At 37.0% G+C, this 7,062-nt stretch overlaps 2 pseudogenes across 2 annotated transcripts; both read right to left on the bottom strand.

Annotated features, from left to right (window-relative positions):
* Positions 1–633: 633 nt before the first annotated feature.
* LOC149180363 (auxin efflux carrier component 2-like) lies at positions 634–5,416 on the bottom strand (annotated as a pseudogene). The gene is made up of 2 exons (XR_016256695.1): positions 5,377–5,416; positions 634–1,835 (listed from the first exon to the last, which is right to left on the bottom strand). The product of XR_016256695.1 is annotated as an auxin efflux carrier component 2-like (transcript).
* LOC149180362 (receptor-like protein kinase HSL1 pseudogene) lies at positions 1,396–6,641 on the bottom strand (annotated as a pseudogene). Its single transcript, XR_016257448.1, has 2 exons — positions 5,377–6,641; positions 1,396–1,835 (listed from the first exon to the last, which is right to left on the bottom strand). The product of XR_016257448.1 is annotated as a receptor-like protein kinase HSL1 pseudogene (transcript).
* Positions 6,642–7,062: the final 421 nt, after the last annotated feature.

Raw genomic sequence — 7,062 nt, 5'->3', positions numbered from 1 at the left:
TATATATAAAAGAAATCACATTGAAATTTTTAGTTTATTAAATTAAAATGATATAATTAATATAAAATTATTTGGAGTAAGAAAATTTTATTGAAAATTTATATAAAAAAAAATCTATATTTAAAAACAAAATTATATAAATAATTTGAAAATGTTAATATATATATATATATATATAAAATAATCATATGCGTGACAATAATATTGAAAATAATATGATTTCGGCCTGGAGTATGCCGTAAAACTGCTTCTGCTTGGCTAAGAGCTCGTCTTCCTCGGACGTAAGGAAACAGGTTAACGGCCCAAGACCCAGAGGCATCTGGCAGGAGTGAGAGCCTGCTCCCGATTACGGACCACCAGCAGGGTTATGCCAGGTGGCGTGGTTTTCCTATTTAACAGTGATGAGTCAAACCCAGCATTCGCCGATAGCAGCCAGAGATGGCTGTCCTCACTGTTGGTTTGACACCTGAGTTGATAGGTTTTACCACCTTCGGAAAAAAAATATTGAAAATAATATGACACTTAAAAAAATCGAAGTTAAGAAAAACACCTATTTCAAAATTTCAAATATGCAATTTTCTTTTGGCATTGCCCATGAAAAAGCAATCCTTCACATTTGAATTAAGCAAAACATCATAACAAGGGATAGAGTGGGTGGGCCTCATTTTCTCTGATATTACTGAACCCTCGGCATGGGCTATCTCCCGTGGTAAAATCGCTTCCACCTAACCGTTGGAAACCTCCTTTAGACACCAGAGAACCGCTAGAATTCCAAACAAATATATGCAATTCCTTGTCATCATCATCAATCTTAGGAGAGCTTCTAGAATCCGGAATTCTCTTGGTCAACTGAAGAGCAGTAGGTGAAAAACTCACTCCCAAATGATTTCTGTTACACAAACTCCTGCAGCCAGAATTGAAGAGAGCACCGCCAGGTAGTTGATGTTGTTCTCTGGCACTCCCATGTACCGAATCTCCCTGTATACTATTCTCCGAAGGCTCTAAAGTACTGATGTAGCTCCTGTATCCATCAGAGTCCTCCATTACAGTTTGGATTAGAATTTATAGTCCTAATCCCAGAATTAAGTTCTCCGGAATGATCTTCGTGGCAGTTTGATGTGCTGGGTGTGTGACGTTGGGAAGAATGAAGAGAATTGGCATCACAGACATGTGGGTTGTTGTTGTTGCTATTGCCATTGTTTGTCTTTGATTGCAGGGTGCTCGTTGCTCGGCTTGACATTATAGAAACATAATCTGCTATATTGAAGCCGGAGTCCCTAGGAATCGAATTCCGGGAGGATTGAAGAAAATATATGTATGTGTCATGATGGTTAACAGGCCTTCCAAGAGGGAAGGATTTGATGGAATTCAATGACTGAAATCTCTGAGAATTAGGTGTATAATTCCCTTGCTATGAAGATGATTTCCTTACAATAACACGAAGTTTCCCATCTTCACCCTTCTCGGCATCAGTGTGCGGGAGTTCTCTTCCATCCAGGGATATAATATCTGATTCCACTTTAAAAGAACCAATGGAATTAGCAGCCCCAGGGAACTGTTCAGCTATGAGTATCTCTGAGTTCCCCCCTACATGGCCTTCAGGAGGGTATGCCTATAACAGGAGTGTTGGGAAGAGTTGACAATAAATTTTCGTGATAACTGAATCCAAGCTTCTTCTTTTAGCAAATCTTCCCCACATACCCAGCACTAGTAACAGTACGGCCTTGGATATCACATCTGCTGCAATGAAATTGAAGTTTATCTCGTAAGGATTGATTTTACGGACGAAATTAAGAGAAGTGACACTGCAGATATGGCCACAAATTTATCGATATCTGCACATTGCACAAAAGGGAAATAAAAGCAAAACAAAAAGCTGTCAGAATGCAGTCAAGTATTCCTTAGTTCCACTCGCTGTCAAAATGATGCTCTCCCTTGCTGAAGTTTTTCTTGAACATTTTTGACATTTAAGCTGCCCCTGATTCTGCTACAGCAGGAAGATTAAAGACTGGTTCCTACTTTTACAAAAAAATCTCTACAAAACTACTTCAAATTAATATCAAAGAAGTTGAATCTGTTGATAAAATAATAAGCGAAAACTGTAAACAACATTAAGTAAAAACTGTATTCAAAGCAGGAACTATGCACCAATATTCATGGAATCCCAGCATCAATATCAAGTTCAGAATGAAGCAATTAGTGCAGAGTTCAATTTCATGGAAAACAAGCCTAACAAAAGTTCACAATTCAATTAAATGTGGAAAGGAGCACAAGAAGAGCAAGGTGAGGTATAGATAGCCATCCTTATAAACAGCTTAACTGGTCTTATGAAGTATTTCCACTTGAATAAAGGCTGAATTTATATTTGAGGGGGCGAATTACACCAGCTTATAGATCCTTAACCATATGATTAGACCTTCAGCCATAATGTTAGAACTTCCCTGTTTAAAAAGCTTCAAATATTCCAAGGTTTTGAGGAAAAGACAACGATTTGAGCTTCAAGCAGTAAGTTTGAAAAGGAAGAATACATTGAATTTTCTTATTATTACAGCACAACAAATCATACCTTGGCTAGAAGTTACAACAATCAGGATAGGAGGTTGACCTATCTTTTCCATTTAACAGAACTATAAAAGGAAATTTGTTTTGTAACCCCTTTTTTTTACTTGGTCAAATGAGCAAGCTTACCAACTAGAACTTTCCAGAATGTCAGCAATATGCCAAACATCAACCACAAATCAAGTTGTGGTTTGGAATGGCTTGCAAATTAGCAAACAAAATGTTAGTATCATGTAGAAGGGGTTGAACTAGCTTTAGACTTGGTACTATTGGCAAAAATACCAAATCAGAAAGAGGAATAGCAGCATCTCACATGTGGACAAAAGTAGTTTCATTAGATTTGCTTTTAGATCTCTGGCTCCTAGGAAAAGCAAACTACTAAAATAAGTAGTTTCTTGAAATCTAATGAAAATAAGTTTGAAACAAGCTCTTGCCATTGTCAAGATGTGGACGTGCCTATAATAGAACTAGACAGTTGGAATCTAGATAGATCTTAACCTCCAAACGCACAAGCAACTAGAGGGGTCAACAAGCCTACAATAAAACCAGTGGCTAACTGAATGTATGTACTTAAATTCTAATTACTATGCCAAGAAGGCAATTTAGCACAAAACAAGACACATTAAATTATAAATTCCTATATAAGATAAGAAATAACATCATGATCAAAAATTTGGCTAAAATCTTGCAACTAAAATAGCAAGTCAAAAGATCTCCACCCAATAGAATCATTATTAAATGCTATATAACATGTTCATGTTCATACAACTTCTAGAGTGGAATTAAGTTCTAGTAAGATTGTGAATCTTCAAGAACCTTTGGTTGGAAAAGAAAACAAAACATCATTTCTAATGTGTGAATAACCTACTACAATAGATCAGCTCCAAAGGTAATCATAGTTTTTAGAAGACAATTATATAAGAACATAAACAATGACTAGTACAAGTTATCATTGTCAAACGGGGTATTCTTACTACCTTTCAATAGTTATTTTGGCCCTAAGACCACACTAATAGCTTAATAATTGCACAATCCGCTTCATTTTGGAAGCAATTTGACATTATAAACTAGTGTATCATTTAACAAAGTGATCTAAGTCGATGTTTCTTAAATTTGAATGTATGTGTTCAAACCTTGTTTCTATAAATTAGATTGTTTTTATTTCCACTTTTAAATTACACCTAAATTAAAAAAATGAGGAGACATAAAAGACTAAGAAAAGGGCATAGTGCAAAAGGCCAGTCAAACGAAGGCTGGACACCACATTAGTGCTGGCGCAAGTTGTAATTTGCTCATAGCACTAGATGAGACAATTGCTGGCATTGCAGATCAATCCTTGCCAACAAAATCTTTCCAAAGGTTTAGAACTTTACAGGCCAATGGAAGTGCAGAGGATAACACAAAGCCATTTTATGGTTACATTGGAATTGCTGTAGATTTGATGAGAATTGATTTTGATACTAAGAAACGGACCTTGGTTAAGAGCAGAAGGATATTGAAGCTATCACAGATGGTCCAGTTCATAGAGCCTGAGGCTGCAACATTATTAACACCTTTGAAGCACTGCCTTTAAAATCCTTTGAAACTATGATATTGAATGTTGTTTCTAATATCAGGTTTCTAGTTTCTACTTCATTTGCAGAAGAAGGTACCTGAGGAATGAGATTCAGTGCGGTGGTGTCATTTTCAAAGATCATGGCAGAATTTTGAATGAAGAGAGAGGAAATACCATGATGTTGACAACGTATATCAGCTTTTTATTGAACAGCCGATTGCATAGTGAAGGGACTACGTCAAGGAATAGATATTAGCAGTACATCCAGTAAGTCAAAGGCATCAAAGACCAAGTTTTTCATGTCCTATTTCTGCCATACATTGCCTCGGAGGTAGCTTATCCATGGCATCCAACACTTTATGTCAGTAAGAATTTATGTCTACAAGACCGAGAAAGAAATCAGACCTGTCCTTTTCATTAATATGAAATGAATTTTTCTCATCTTGTAGTGATAGTATTTTCTTTGAGGTTTTGATATGGGACTGACTCTGGAGACCAAAAATAAAAATAAAAAAATTGCAAGTTATAATGTAAATTCAAGGTTTGACTGGAAAAACAGTGGGGTGCTTTCAGCATCATTTCATAAATTTTCCATTAATGTCTACACGAATAAATGACCTCTGGTGGTGTTTTTCACTCGTAACTTCTTGTCTGAAGGAGATGAAGTATATAACAATATGGTATTTATTATTCATGCTGGAAGAAAAATGGTCTTGAGATGCCAGAGCGGCATCCAACACCCATATTTCAATGATATCCCTAACAGTAGCGCAGCGGATTCAATATAGTGTAAAGGCTGTAAAGACATCTCAGAAAGATGACTGTTGTATGAACGCAGAGAACCAACAAATATATTGGCCCTCATCAATCAACAGCGCTATAGTTATTTTTATTTTACAAGGCATCATAAATTTCAGAAGCATGCACACTATATATAGTGTACGAACTAATACAAATCTATTAAGTATCTCTATTGATACAAATCATGTAGCTGAGAGCAATGCAAAATACTTTCTATATTCTAGTTCTCAGATTCAGAGCCCTTGACCACTGTAACAAAGCATGATGCATTACGAGCACAAAAGCAATCAAACAATTGGCAAGCACAAAATCAAGTCATATTGGTCACTTGACCAAGATCCTGATCAACCTCAAATAAATGGACTAAACACAACAATATCAACCTTGAAGTTAAAAAAAAATCTAGCAGAATTTGGAGAAACACTAAATAGAATTCTTTTACAGTATGCAACAGAACCAACCTGGAGCTACATAGCCGTAAGACCCAGCAATTGCAGACATATAATCAACCCCCATGCCACAGCTCTGCAGAATCTTCGCGCAGACCAAAATCTGCAACATGATCTCCATAATACTCATGCATTAGAATATTATTGGATTTAACATCTCTGTGAACAATGGATGGCTTGCAATCATGATGAAGATATGCCAACCCTTGGGCTGCTCCAAGGACAATCTTGTATCTTATGGGCCAGTCAAGAACGCTAGGCTTAGGTCCATGAAGCAGATTCCCCAAACTCCCATTAGGTATGTACTCGTAGACCAACAGATTGGAGTCGCTATTACTACAACAGCACCATAGTTTCATGATGTTCTTATGCCTAATCTTTCCCAGTATGTCCACCTCTGCTTTGAAACCATTATCATTGTAGTCATCGCTTTTATTACTGCTCCAAAGTCTCCTAATGGTGACTGTCTCCCCATTGCTCAACGTGGCCTTGTAAACCCTACCAGCTGTGCTGTTGCCAATAACATTATCTTCATCCAAGCAATCCAAAATCTCATATTTACTGAACCCCAACCTGTGAAATGAAGTCAGCATCCAGGAAGATTTGTCTGTGCACTTTTTCCTCTCTCTTTTTGCAAAGCTTCGGCACTTCTGTAAAACCAGGCAAGCCCAAGGACAAAAATAACGAGAGACAAAGCAAACAAACAACGAAGCAGCCACCACCATTTCTCCTGCTTTGCGTTTCACCTTTTTCTTCAGAACAGGTGGTCAACCACAATAAAATGGACAAATAGCTGACAGCCTATGGTGTAATAAACTTCCCACTGCCCAGTGAGAAGACAAATAGCTGTCAATGTGCAATAAACCATCCTACGGATAGAAGTGATGGCATAAACTTTAGTGTTTATGTATGCCAGCCTCTCCAGCCATTTTAGCCTTCCACCATAATCATACCAAATTGGGCAATGATGGCTGAAAAGAATTTCAACAGAACCCAATTCCCATCGAATGATCGAAGTACTTGGTTCAAATGATCAGAAAGATTTATAGGAGCAGACCCTTTGAATGCAAGGGAGGAGGCTTGCAGTAAATGGATCTTCAGTCTCGAGCATGCATTTTAAAGCCAGTTAAAATATCTTCCGTGATTGAACCATAAAACCAACCAACCTGCAAACACAAGATTGAATCAATGTAGCAATTAACTGAAAAATGAGGTATCAAGAAGCTGCATGAACTAATATGATAATCTTTCAAGTCTTGTATGCCTCACGTGTCCAGTTTGTGTTGTCTTCATACCCACAGCTAATAACATGAAGCTTCTGTTGATGGAAATTTGTATTTACAGTACTAATGCAAACTGTGTACAATTGCAGATACTGCAGAGTTGGTGCCAATTATAGTTGCTTCAAGGCCCACGACAATTATGAAAATGCATGGTATAATCTGCAACAAACACAAAGTAACTGATTAATAATTCTATGAAGGCACGAAGTCTCAGAAAATATATGCGCATATTTTAGTAGTAATCCTACATGTAGCTTAGTTATTTTATTGCCAACTATGTTCATAAAGCAAGCACATGATAGAATCAAAGCTTGCGACAACAGCAGGCCGTTCAGTTAAAATTATCTGACCACCACTTTAGAATCTATTAATACAGATACGCAATTTCTTCAACAGAAAACCAAAAAGAAAGTTT

This window comes from Pinus tabuliformis, chromosome 3_2 (assembly GCF_031772625.1).
Source record: "Pinus tabuliformis cultivar Carrire ecotype Pingquan chromosome 3_2, CPIR1, whole genome shotgun sequence".
NCBI classification, from domain to species: Eukaryota; Viridiplantae; Streptophyta; class Pinopsida; order Pinales; family Pinaceae; genus Pinus; species Pinus tabuliformis.
Note: the sequence above shows the minus strand (reverse complement) of the source record. Positions and strands in the feature narration are given on the sequence as shown.